We start from the raw sequence: 14,366 nt of genomic DNA on the forward strand, positions 1-14,366 counted from the left end.
CCAATCTTAGCATCACTCTTCACCTTCATTGACTCCACTGGACAGATACCTGAGGATTGGGGTGTGGCAATTATAGTCCCAATTTTCAAGAAAGGCAAGAGAGATGACCCTGCAAACTATAGGCCAATAAGCCTATTAAGTATAATCAGTAAGCTTTATGCCAAACACCTATATGAAAAATTGAAGGACTGGCTGGATCAGGGAAACCTGATAGATGATGAACAGGCAGAGCTTAGAGAAGGTAGAGGCACTATTGAACAATATGTGATTTTACAGCATTTAATTGAAGAATATTCATCAAATAAAATAACAGCCTTGAATGCTGCCTTTATAGACCTGAAGGCAGCCTTTGATTCAGTTTCTAGAAACAGACTTTGGGAGAAGCTGGAAGCAACATCAATCGATCGTAGGCTTCTCCATTGAATTCGTGCCCTACGTACTAACACAACCCTTAAGATTAAGTGTAATAGGCATGGGGCTCTCTCAAAGCTGTTAGAAGTCCAAAAGGGGGTGAAACAAGGTTGTATCTCGGCCCCACTACTCTTCAACTTCTATATCAATCATTTGGTGAACTGCTTAAACAAGCCAGAATTTCATCCTCCCAAATTAGGAGATCATAGAATTGCTATGCTACTCTACGCAGATGATAATGTAGTTCTATCTAGAACCCCCATAGGACTTAAAAGAGCTCTGAAATCCTTGGTTCACTATTGTGACAGTGAGAAGCTGGAAATAAACTATCAGAAAACCAAGATAATGGCTTTCACAAAAAGATCGAAAATTATCTCATGGAATATCTGTGAACACAAAATAGAGCAAGTGACCAATTTGAAGTACCTAGGTATAGTCATACATACTACAGGTTCGAGGAAGGCTCACTGCAAGTATGCTGCAGCCATTGGACAACAACTGGCCAATGTTATCCTAAATTTTTTTTTGATGTAAGGGGGGATCTTATGTCCCAGCGGCACTTAAACTCTTTCTGGCCAAGTCATTAACCCAACTTCTATATGGGACTTTAGTCGGCCCCTCCCCCTCATGCTTTACTCCAATGGAAAAAGTACAAGCCAAATTTATTAGAGCATTACTTCAGATGCCTAGATGCATGTCAAATACACACTTACAACTTGAAACTGGCATGGTTAGGTTTGAGTCTAGAGTATGTCTAGCCTCTCTAATCCTTTGGCTAAAGTTTAAACTATATCCTAAAGGTCTTGCACCTCTTATTTTTCAAGACAATTTTCAATCTTCAAGGATCAAGATCATTAATGCAAATCTTGCAAATCTAGGATACTCTCCAGCTACTCTTCTCAAGATGGACTTTAATTGAGCAAAGCTAGAGGTAAAACAAAGGGTAAAGGATATAGAGCGGCAAGCAGACATAGGGAAGGTCCCACTTTTCCTGTCTCCTGCGCACAAAATATACATTGCTTCTGCCACCAGCTATCTCGAGCAACTCGAAATCCTTACCCATTGGAGAGCCTTTTCCTTAGCTTGCTGCCACGCTCTCCCTTCTACAGTACTGGAGGGCAAATACAAAAAAATCCCATTGCCCACAAGACTTTGTCCATGTGACTCAGTGGAGGTCAAAACTATAGATCATGTCCTTTTACACTGTGTCTTTTACGAAGACATTCATATTTATTTATTTATTTATTTATTCATTCATTCATTCATTCATTCATTCATTCATTCATTCATTCAATTTCTATAGCCGCCTATCTCAACCAGTGACTCTGGGTGGCTCACAACAATAAAAACCGTAAAACAATAAAACAATTACAATAAAAACAATTACAATAAAAAATAAATATACATGGCTGCCAAGTAAACAATGTAAGATGTCAATACAACCAAGAAACGGGACCATTACCACACTCGGGGCCCCAGGCCCGGGCACATAACCAGGTCTTCATGGCCTTACAAAAGGCCAACAGGGTTGGGGACATCCTGATTTCTGAGGGGAGAATATTCCAGAGGGCAGGCACTACGGCTGAAAAGGCACGCCTTCTGGTCCCCGTCAACCGACATTCTTTGGCTGCCGGGATCCATAGCATGCCCAATCTACCAGATCGAATTGGATGGGTAGAAACAACTGGGAGAAGGCGGTCCCTTAGGTAACCCGGTCCCAAGCCATGAAGGGCTTTAAAGGTGACAACCAGCACCTTGAATTGCACCCAGAAGCACACCAGCAACCAATGCAGCTCCCGTAGCAGTGGTGTTATGTGTGTTGAATATCTGACTCCACTTACTACCCATGCAGCTGCATTCTGCACCAGCTGAAGCTTCTGAATGCTCTTCAAGGGCAGCCCCATGTAGAGCGCGTTGCAGTAATCCAGACAGGAGGTCACGAGGGCATGAGTGACAGTGAGTAGAGCCTCCCAGTCCAGGAATGGGTGCAACTGAGGCACAACCTGAAGGTGTGAAAGGGCCCTCCTAGCCACAGCCACCACCTGCTCTTCAAGCAGGACCCATGAGTCTACGAGGACCCCCAGGTTGCGCACCAGGTCTGTCTGGGGCAGTGCAACCCCATCCAAGACCAATGATGGAAAAACCTTGTCACCGGGAGGTCCACAAACCCAAAGCCACTCAGTCTTGCTTGGGTTGAGCTGAAGCCCATTGCACCCCATCCAGGCACTGAGTCAGGACATCCACGGCATCACTCAGGTGGCCAGGGGTGGAGATATAAAGCTGGGTATCATCAGCATATTGATGATACCTCACCCCAAACTGTCGGATCACCTCCCCCAATGGTCTCATGTAGATGTTAAATAGGAGAGGGGAGAGAACTGAGCCCTGAGGTACCCCAAAATGTAGGGGGTGTGGGCTGGACCTCTCCCCCCCATCAAAACCAATGGGAACTGACCCTGGAGGAAGGAGGAGAACCAGCACGATACTGTGCCACCCACTCACAACTCCCGAAGCCGGTCCAGAAGGATACCATGATCGATGGTATTGAAGGCCGCTGAGAGGTCAAGAAGAGCAAGGATGGTCACACTGCCCCCATCCCACTCCTGCCAGAGGTCATCTAAGAGTGCAATCAATGCCGTCTCAGTCCTCAATTCAAACTAAAAACCCTCGGTGCAAATGAAATCCCTCCCCCCATAGAATCTTCTCAAGTTCACAATCCCAGGTGCTCCTAACGGTTTCTGATGGTCTGCTGGAAAAGTCCTTGAACAGATAACAGATAACATAACAGATAACAAACACATTCCATTGTACTGATTTCACATACAGAGCTTGGTACAAGGTCTCACAGCAGCTCCCTCCCAAACAGAAACGCGCATCAGCGCCATGGCATGTGAAACGTTATGATGTATAAACTACATTGAATCAGTAAACATGACATACTGCCCCCCAAAATGAAGAATACATTAAGCAGCAGGCTTCAAAGGATAAGCAAGGTGGAAACGGTTAATTAAATCAGGAGCAGAAACATTGTGGGCAGACACCCATTCAGGATGAGGAAAGTGTTTCCATTGGACCAGATACTGCAGGGTGCCTCAAAGCTTGCGAGAATCAACAATGTCCTTGACTTCAAAGTGTTGCTGGCCGTCAATCATAACTGGAGCAGGAGGAGGAGGTTGAGGGTGCCAATGCAGTGAGTGGTGCACAGGCTTAAGCAAGCTGCAGTGGAAAACAGGGTGCAAGCATTTCAAATTGTGAGGCAGTTCTAATTTAACAGTAACTGGATTGACACGATGAACAACAGGAAAAGGGCCAATGAATTTGGGAGCAAGTGTTTTAGAGGGTTGAGGTGATTTGATAAACTTAGTAGATAGATACACCTGATCCCCAACTTTGCAGTCGTGTTGTAAAGAATGATGCTTATCAGCCTGAGACTTATAAGCAACATGGGTGTCAGCCAAAGCTTGTTGAATTACTGGCCAGGAATCAGACAGTTTAACAGCCCAGTCAGATGCTGAACATGTTTGTGAAGGGGGCTGTGGCAGTTCAGGGATGGGAACAAAGTTGTGACCAGAAACCATGCGAAAAGGGGTTTGTCTGGTACTTTGATGCACAGCATTGTTGTAAGCAACTTCAGCAAAAGGTAACAACTCGACCCTATCGTCCTGATGGTAGTTAATGTATGCTCTAAGAAACGGTTCAAGAGTGGCATTTAAAATCTCAGTAGAACCATCAGTCTGTAGATGGGACAATGTGGACAGTGCTTATTTAGTGCCAATCAATTTTAAAAATGATTTCCAAAATTGGGAAGTAAACTCTGTGCCATGGTCAGAAATTAAATGGGAGAGGCTACCGTGGAGGCCGTAGATGTGGTGGAGAAATAGGCGCGCTAATTGTGGGCTGATGGGATGGATGCACATGGAATGAAATGAGCTTGTTTAGAGAAAAAATCCTTTACAACCCAAACGACAGTTTTCTTCTGACTGGGAGGTAGGTCCACAATGAAATCCATAGAAATCTCATCCCAGGGGTGGGATGGGCTGGCCACTGGCTGTAGAAGCCCCTGTGGTTCCCCCCTTTTCATTGTGACATGGCACAAACAGAACAGGAAGCAACATAGTCTTTTACATCACGTCTTAAGGTCGGCCAACAAAATTGACGGTGAAACAAATGCAAGGTGTTGACAAAACCAAAGTGTCCAGCAAGTTTATCATCATGGGAATGCTGCAAAACATCAGCTCTTAAAGTTTCAGGCACATAAAGGCAGTGTTCCACCCACGCCAGACCATTTTCAAAAGAAACATTGTCTCTATTAGCTAGCAACCAAGTGTCAGATTTCAGTGCCTGGAGAAAGTCCTTCTGTAACTGACAAGGAACTTGCATTTTCCGCTTCCCAGACTGGGCTGGGGGCAGGGTTGCCTGCGCATGGGTCTGGCTCCGAGTGACAGCAACTAAGCCCAGTTGTGGTTCAGTGAGAACAGTCCCAACCACATCTGCCACCTGGTCAAGGTCCTGAGGCAACCGTGACAAAGCATCAGCCAGAAAGTTTTTCTTTCCCGGAATAAATTTTAACTGGAAGTTAAAGCGACTGAAAAACTGAGCCCAGAGAATCTGTATAGGGCTGAGACATCGTGGGGTGTGGAGGGCTTCCAAATTCCTGTGATCGGTCCAAACCTCGAAAGGGCATTTAGCGCTTTCAAGGAGATGGCGCCAGGTTTCTAAAGCTGCTTTTACAGCAAACGCCTCCTTTTCCCAAACATGCCAACGGCGTTCTGTTTCAGAAAATTTCCTGGATAGATAAGCGCAGGGTTTTAAGCGATTTTCTGAATCCCTTTGTAACAAAATAGCCCCAACAGAGGAGTCAAAAGCATCAACTTGGACCACAAAGGGGAATTCAGGATCAGGGTGCTGTAGAATAGGCTCAGCAGTGAAAAGGGTTTTTAATTTCTCAAATGCTGCCTGGCGTTCAGGTGTCCAATTCAGCACTGCCCCAGGGTTTTTTTTACTTTGCGTGTCTCCCCCAAGCCCTTGGTACGGAGTAAATCAGTGAGGGGCAGAGCAATCTCAGCGAACCCCTGGATAAATTGCCGATAGTAATTACTGAACCCTAGGAAACTTTGTAATTGCCTCCGGGTGCGGGGACGTTCCCAACTTAGAATCACCTGAATTTTTGCAGGGTCCATTTCTATACCCCGGTCAGACACTTGATAGCCCAGATAGTCAAGCTGGGTTTTGTGAAACTCACATTTGGAAAGTTTGGCATAGAGTTTGGCATCCCTAAGTTTGCGTAACACCTGTCTGAGGAGGCGTTTGTGTTCCTCCTCGGTTTCAGTATAGATGAGAACATCATCTAAATAAACCAGGACCCCTTTAAACAAATGAAGTAATACTTCATTAATCAATTGCATGAAGACTCCGGGTGCCCCTGCCAACCCAAAAGGGAGGACTTTGTACTGAAGTGATCCTAATGGGCAATTAAAAGCAGTTTTCCACTCATCCCTAGCTTTTATGCGAATGCAGAAATAGGCTTCACGAAGATCGAGCTTGGAGAAAATCTTGCCCTTTGACAAATGAGCTAGCATGTCCTTCATGAGGGGCAGAGGGTACTTGTTGACAATAGAGATGGAATTTAACCCTCGATAGTCCGTACAGAGTCGAAGCGTGCCATCTTTCTTTTCCCGGAATAACACAGGAGCCCCAGGTTCAATAAACCCCCTTGACAGATTTTTGTCAATGAAGTCCCGTAATGCCTCGAGCTCCTTCTGAGTCATCGGATAAATTTTTGGCTTGGGCAATTGAGCATTGGGGACCAACTCTATTGCACAGTCAGTTTTCCAGTGGGGGGGGGGTAACTGATCTGCTTCCATCTCCCCAAATAAGTCTGCAAATTCTTGGTATTGAGCAGGCAAGCCTTCTAAATGTGGCAAGTCAGGGTGCGGCATGGCAATCACTGCCCTTCCAACCCCCACATGTGCAACTATCTCCGCTGTAGGAGCTTGGTAAAATCCATCTTTAAAAGTCACAGTTCTGTGCTCCCAGTTTATATAGGGGCTTCAATAGGTCAGCCGAGGGATCCCCAGGATTAACAAGGGATTGCCAACAGGTGCTACAACGAATTTCAAAGTCTCACGATGGCTGCCCATTTGCATTGCCACAGTTCCAGTGAAATGGGTTGCCCCCCCCCCCACTGTTGAACCATCCAGCTGTGTGAAGATCAAAGGATGCTGGAGGGGGAAACTAGGCAGTTCCAAAGCAGCAACCAGATCAGGGTGAATTAAACACCTGGAACATCCAGAGTCAACTAAAGCCCATACCTCTGTAGTTTTTGTGCGGGAACCCAATTTCACTTTTACTGCTAAAGTGGGACAGTCAGCACTCACCATAGCATCTTCACGCCCATCCTCTTCCACCTGCCCGCTGGCGCCCTTCATGGCAGGTGGCTGGCATTTCCCGCCGGCTCCTTAGAGTCGTCTTCAGCCTCTCCTGAGAAGTAGATTACTTCTTCATCATTGGCTGTCCCTTTGGCTGCTGTCATTCGCCGCGAGGGGGGGGGATTTGTCTGGCGGCTTCCCCGCTTGATCTCCAGCCTTGGCTTTCGAGCAATCAGCTGCTCGATGGCCCTCCTTTCCACATCAGAGACACTGACCCCTCGCATAGCGCCGATTTCTCTCCTCATCCCAGGCTCTATAGCTTGGCCAGGCAGCAGTCGCAGCACTTCGGGGTCCTCTCATGGTGGCGGGTGGTTTTTCAGGTTTTCTAGTTTGCATGAAGGTATGCTGACCGTGCTCAGCCTTTCCTGCCAGGCAGATCCAGTCGTACAATGACTCGGGGTCATCTCTACACAACGCCCAACGCAGGACGTCCCAGTTGAGTTCCTCTTTAAAACGCTCTATTAGAGTTGACTCAGACCAGTCAGTGATTTTCCCAGCCAGAGCTTTAAACTCCAGGGCGTAATCAGCTACTGACATTTGGCCCTGGGTAAGATCCTTCAGTGCTTTCTTAGCTCTTGTCTTGGCCAGAGGATCTTCCAAATGCAGCTTTAACACCCACATGAAATCATCGAAATAATCAAGTGCAGGGGAGTCAGCATCACTTAATTGAACATACCAGTCAGCCGCTCAACCCTTCAACTTGGTGGCAATGGTAGTTACTTTAGCCTCTTCAGAAGGGAAGCATGCCCCAACCTGCCTCATATAACTTTTAGCATTAATTAAAAAGAAAGATAACTTTGTTGGATCCCCATCGAATTTGACAGAAAAGTCTCTCACTCCGCCTCCGGTTGGAGTGGAACCAGCCAGCGCTTGAGTGGTTGGGCCCTAAGTTACAGTAGCTTTCCCTTTTCAGGGTGGGGATACTGATGGCTGGGCTCGGCGGGGTGGAGATTCATCCCAGAGCCGTCTCTGGCCCCGCTCCGCCGGCGGTCTGGATGGGAGGATGGGGGATGGTTTCGGGAAGCTGGGATCTCCTCTGCATCTCCCCTGCCCCTCCAGTGACAAAGACAGGTTTTTCAACATGTACTCCTTTGATTCTATTTTGGCTTCCACCACTCTTAGTCTCTCAGGGGTTCAAGAGTCCCCTCTCCTTTACATGCCCGGTTTCCTCTCAGTTGACACCATAGTAGATTCTTTGTCTGGGGTTAGCAGGAACCGATACTTCCAGGATGTCCCTGACATCCCTGGTTGGGATTCCCCCACCTCATCCAAGGTGATCAACTCTGCGAGCAATTTGCTGAGTGCCGGTTGCTTTGGCTCTTCCCCATTGTCAGATTCCTCTGCATCAGAATTGGAATTCGATTCATCCCTTGACAGGTCTCAGGATTCTGAAGGTTCTGGGGTGAGATTCAGTTCTCCACTCTTGACCGTCGACTCGGGCATCACTCTAGCTATCTCCTCGAGTCCCCCGGTTGTGGATTTTGACTCAGCCATCGTTAACTATTTTCCCTCACAAGAGACTGATCTTGGTAGGAACTAACAGTACAACTTGAGGGATTCTCAGCTTCATGTAATGGTTGCCTATTCTAAAACACCATCAGACTCATGAGTGTGAATTCAAAGATATCTGATTTATTAAAGAATAGTATGCAGGATCACAGAGAAAGCTGAGAATGATGAAAGCGCACCAAATTCAAACTAAAAACCCTTGGTGCAAATGAAATCCCTCCCCCCATAGAATCTTCTCAAGTTCACAATCCCAGGTGCTCCTAGCGGTTTCTGATGGTCTGCTGGAAAAGTCCTTGAACAGATAACATAACCCAAATACATTCCATTGTACTGATTTCACATACAGAGCTTGGTACAAGGTCTCACAGCAGCTCCCTCCCAAACAGAAATGCGCGTCAGCGCCATGGCATGTGAAACGTTACGATGTATAAACTACGTTGAATCAGTGAACATGACAAATACCATTGTATTGGTCTATGACCATAATAAAAAGTGATGATGATGATGATGATGATGATGATGACGACGACCCAAATCCTTCCCATTTCCTGGTTAAAAGCCCAATAGCTCCACTGATCCTTGCCTTATTTGTTCCCCTATTTAGGCAAGAATGAAGCTTATTTGTTTATTATTATCTTTAGTTTTCCAGTCCAGATTCCATTACCTGCAATAGGTACATAAATCTTCAGCATTGTGAAATTAAGTGCTTCCATTTCTACAAGATACCATAAGCAAAAGGGGCTCCAGACTTGGTGGTACAGATGCCTATGTGTTTGTTTGTTTTTTGTTTTAAATCCAGAACAGGCATCTCCACAATTTCCAAGGCCATCTCCCCATTCAGTGCTGTCCTCAAAGGAGAAATCCTTTTTATAACAGACTCAAACCCTGCCAAATACTGTTTAAAATATATTGAACTTTACAGCTTAAATTGTAACTTTGAATTTAAAGTTCAACCTCTAATTACGGCAAACTCCAGGCACACAGGTCTCAATGTAAGGTATGAATGAGCCCTCTAAAGAGCCTTGTAAAAGTGCAAACAATCCCTTTCCTGATTATTGGTAATAATAAGGCCAATTCTGACTGGAACTCCTCAAAAGCTTGAGGCATGTTATCATGCCTTGGAAAAAATGTATACTCTATTATACATTGCCCTGCAGCACAGAATTTCCACTTTGTATTGAATGGTTGTATTAGATAGAAATAATTGTGCCAGTACAGAAAAAGAAAATGCGGAGTGCAAGAGAGGGATTGAGCACATTCTTCTTTTCAGTAGAACGTGGTTATCCAAACCATTTCCTTGCTTTAGCATGTAATTGGAAACTTCTGCTGGCCAGTCTCAATCTATTGTGCTCCAATATTAGGTGTAACTTCAGAATGTTCTTTCAGTTACCTTGTGGCAGAATGTTGTATACTTAGGCTGCTTCTAATATTGCATACAATATGCTTAGGGACATGAGCAGAAATATGTTCATAAAATAGCCAAATGTCAGAAAAATCAGGTAGAGACAAAACATTTGAATTCTTGGGAAGGTGTCATCCATGCATCATTTGGTTTTACCAGTATAAAAGCATGTTTTCAACCCAGAACTCTGGATGAAAGAAAGTAGCAAAGGAGGATCTCCGACAGCAGGGGATAAGAAAGACCTTTGACTAAGATACTGGAAAGCTATTGCTAATCAGAATAGCTAATAATGAGACATTATCAATGTATTATCTGACCTGTCATGCTGTATAAGAAAACATTCTATGTTTTCTTTTTCCAACCTGGTGTTTTCCCAATGTGTGGAGTCTTAAATTCCTAGAGGTTTTAATTAGCATGGCTGGTAATTTTGGTAGTATCCTGAAATTGCATAATATCTATCCCTCTGACGGACTGTGGTCTAATCCATCTGAATGCTATTAGGTTGGCAAAGGATGTGTTCTGGTGCTGTTTCTCTGATGTTTGAATGCAGTTAATGCCTTGGTTAACCAGTTACAACTCCAACCTATCTACAGCAGTTATTAAAGTCAGATGAAGACCAAATCTCCCTTTTCCTTAATGAGAGGAAAAGATAATGAACAAATGGGACTAACTTGTCCAAGAAGAAGTCTTTTCTTTTAACCTTCCTTTATTTTTTTTTAAATTTCTTGGTTTCTCTTCCCCTTTCAAAGTCTCAGTGTAACAGCTTGAAACTGTGAGAGAACTGTTATCCTATGCATAAAATTTTAAGCACCTACAAATCTGTGTGCATGTGCTGTAAGTCATTTGAAGACAAAGAAGGTTTTCCCCTTCATTGGTGTCTTTCCAGGGAAAACAAATTGTCATCTGCTTGTTTTTGTTCATCCATTAAGGCTATGAGTTCTCTTTCCAGTCTGATATATTTTAACTTCCACCCTCAATGCTCCCTGCTCTTTTCTTCCATCCCGGAGTAACCATAGCATATAATTGGAAGCTGCTCTTCTCTTTCTATCTCCTGCACACACCTGAGGAATGAGAGAACACAGCCCACGGAATATTGCCTGAAAGCTGTAAATGTCAGTTGCTATGGCAACCCCACATTTTCCTTGTGCTTCCTAATGACTTATTGGCATTTGTTGTAATTTACAGCTTTTTGGCAGCTGGAGATTTGCTTCTCCCTCTCCATCACCCCTCCCCACCCAATCCCTTTAATGTTAGACACACTAATTAAGCAAGACTATGAAAGGAAGAGAGCGTCTCACCCCAGTTGGATTGCTAGGGAATCTTCTCTCCCTCTGTGAGTGCTAAAATCTTCCTCTTCTGAACAGACACCTCTTCTCTCATCCTTTCTCCCTTGTAAGCAGCCAAGAGTTTACTATTCAACATCTGGTGTTAAATTGTTGCTTATCTTTCTGCAACACTAGGCCAAGGTAGAAAGGACGTCTTCATGAGGTATATCACTTTGATCTTGAGCCAGTTTTACAGGACAGCCACAGCTTGCCAAAGACAACAGGAACAAGCAAGGCCATAAGATAGGATGGAGAAGAAAAGACAAATCCATAAGATGGAGCTTATGCCAAGGCAAGCAAGGGCATAGAGGATGGCTCAGATTAATTCACAAAATCACTACTGACCTTTATGCAGACAAGCTGTTTGAGTTCTGTACTATTTTCTTCCTGAACAGAATTTTGTAGACACATTTTTAAACTGAAAATAAATTGAGCAAGAGTCACTGGCAGACTTCACTCTGTGCAGACGGGTTCCATCTAGACTTCTCTTCCAGCTCACAAAAGAACCCTACCCGTAGTCCTCTTTGGAACTGAGGGAGCAAAAATAAAAAAACCAGATAATTAAATTTTTGAACATTTAAATGGAGTTTTTCCCCTAGAATAAAGCAAACTGGGTCTGAGAGTAGGGTAGAGCCCTGGCAAGATGGAAACTGAGCTACAGATTACATCACATTTGTATCACACAAGTTTCCAATCATTTGTATTTATGTAAACTTCCTCATGTTCATCTATACTTTCATACACATCCCATTCTGTAATGTGCTTTATACAACTGTATCACAATATTGGAACAAGTGTAAAGCAAGAACGCAGTCACAGCAGAAACTTTTCCTTATTCACATATTCAACTGAAAGTTAAAAGAGAATATTTTCTTATGGGAAGTGGCAAGCCACCAGTTTCCCTTTCTCACAAGCCCTATAGGAATGATTTTAAGATACTATATAGTATGTCCTAATGGAAAGTGTCAGAAGCAAAAATGCCAATTATCAGGCCCCAGTTAGGCTCAAAGAAATGTTTGACTGTACACTACATAACTGGAAAAAATGGAAGGATTCAGAGCACACTTCTACTACCCCAGATAGATGCCCTCCAGATACTGTATGTTGGGATTGTACCTTCCAGAATTCCCAGTCAACATGTCAGGGCCAGCCCAAGAACAACAAAGACTCAATCCAGCCGAACTTCAGTCCTTTATTTGCTCATACCGTATAGATAGAATCTTGTCAGACTAAAGCTATTCTACCTAAAGAAAAATAACCTGGGAAGGCTCTAGGGCAGAGCTATTCTGAACCTCTTAGTCTTCCCACATTCCATCTCTGGACTGTGTTTTCTCTTACCGTGCTCCCCTCCTTGGAATGTGCTCCCTCCTTCCTGAGAACCAGCAGCATTACTGAAGTCCATCACACAACATGACTCAAAGTGGAAATATTTGTTTGCTGTTGCATGGTTTGAATAACCATAGCAGATGATAGCATCTAACCAAATTTGGTTGATCTTATAAAAAGATAAGCAGGCATGGATCATTTCAAGCTGAGGCTAAACTGGGAAGTCCAAAAACCATCCAGGAGGAAGGCAATGGCCCTTCTGTACTGTTGCCAAGAAAACTACAGGGACATGTCTTTGTAGCCACCATAAGTCAAGCTTGACTCAAGGGAGTCTTTGTTTTTTTAGCATAACAAATGTGCTGTGCTAAACAGCAGAAGAGACCATGAAGTTTCTCTGTGGGGAAAGAAGGGAAGGATTGTGGGAACTCCCAAACAGTTGCTCCTGCTTTCGACTCAGCGTTACAGCAGCAGAGTCTGAAAGACTGGAGGAAATCAAATGGCTTCTGCATAGAGTTCTCAGAGGCTTTGCTCCCACTTAGCAAACAACAGTAGTTTTGTGCAATAGTACTTTCAACCATAGAATCTGAACTTTTGCTACGTGCAATCCATCAGAAATAGCAAAGTTCTTCCTTTCTAGATAGAAACAGGAAATGTCAAAAAAGTTGAGACTTGTTGGAAGATAGAAACACTTAAAAAAAAGTCAGGGAGAGGACTGAGTTTCTTCATCAAAATTAAATATGTACAGCTTTATAAGATTCCATATACATCAAAAAATCCTTATATCAATTTCAAGCTTCTGTCAAGAGGCAATGGGGGAATGGAAGCAGCTATGAGTGTACAACATGCAGCACTCCAGATGTTGCTGAAACACTCAGCTAGCATAGCCAAAAATGAAGAATGCTGGAAGTTGTAAACCAGCAACACCTGAAGGACTGCACATTAGGAATCTATAGGAATCACTGGTAGGAGGAGACATCTTGCTCCTGGTTGTGTCATCATGTTGCAGTTCACATAAATGCTCTCCTCTCTGTCATGTTGCTGGCCCAGCATTGCCATAATAGATGCAGGATGAATTTCTGGAAAGAACGACAGAAAGTATATGCAGAGTACAACACCAGGAGTTGTATTACAAACCTGTAGCAGAGGGATTTGCGAGCACATTTAGAAGTATGTGGGGCAGGTCTGAACAGCTCAGCAACATGCAGCATTAGTTGAAATAGAAACACAAAGAGCTTTTCTAGCCTGCAATGTTTTGGATCCCTATAGCATATTGTTGAGACATAGGGACTATTTGGGATGTTGATAGCATATCATAGGTGTTCTTGTCAAATGTCTTCTGCTGGGGGTGACTTCCCAAATTGCTGAATGAGAAATGTGACTCATATGCCTGAAGGCAAACTTGTGAGAGTGCTTCTCACTATCCCAAGGACATTTTCTTCCATCCTCTCCCCAGCTTATATTTAACTTATATTTATGGGGTGGGGGAAGGGACAGTTGGGCATTTTGTTTCTCAGAAAGCTTATGGGGAACATGTAAGACTGCAAATATTCTTTTAACAAAGATTATGCTGGAGGTTGACACTTTGCAACCTGACAAGCTTTCTATAACTTCTAAAAAAAAATTTTTTTTTTAAAGTAAACAATTTGTTAGTATATTCCTCCCCACTTTAATCCACTCTGGATCCTCTGAGAGTTCTTTCTTCCTCGTTATCAGGCTTATGTCAGAGTTAATAAAGGTAATATTTCTGACATTATAACACTTGTAATGGGATTTCTCATCATTTGATAGCAAATGGAGATTTTTAGATAATATAAATTATATAGGCCAAATTCCTTATTCAAACACTTAAGTGTTTAACAATGGGTCAGGTTTTTTAAAGAGGCTTAGCTTATTCTTTTCTCCTCTAAATACTTTTTTTGAAAATCTATATACAGATATCAGAGTAATCAGCCTCTCTGGAAAAAA

Source organism: Candoia aspera, chromosome 3, assembly GCF_035149785.1.
Source record: "Candoia aspera isolate rCanAsp1 chromosome 3, rCanAsp1.hap2, whole genome shotgun sequence".
Taxonomy (NCBI): Eukaryota; Metazoa; Chordata; class Lepidosauria; order Squamata; family Boidae; genus Candoia; species Candoia aspera.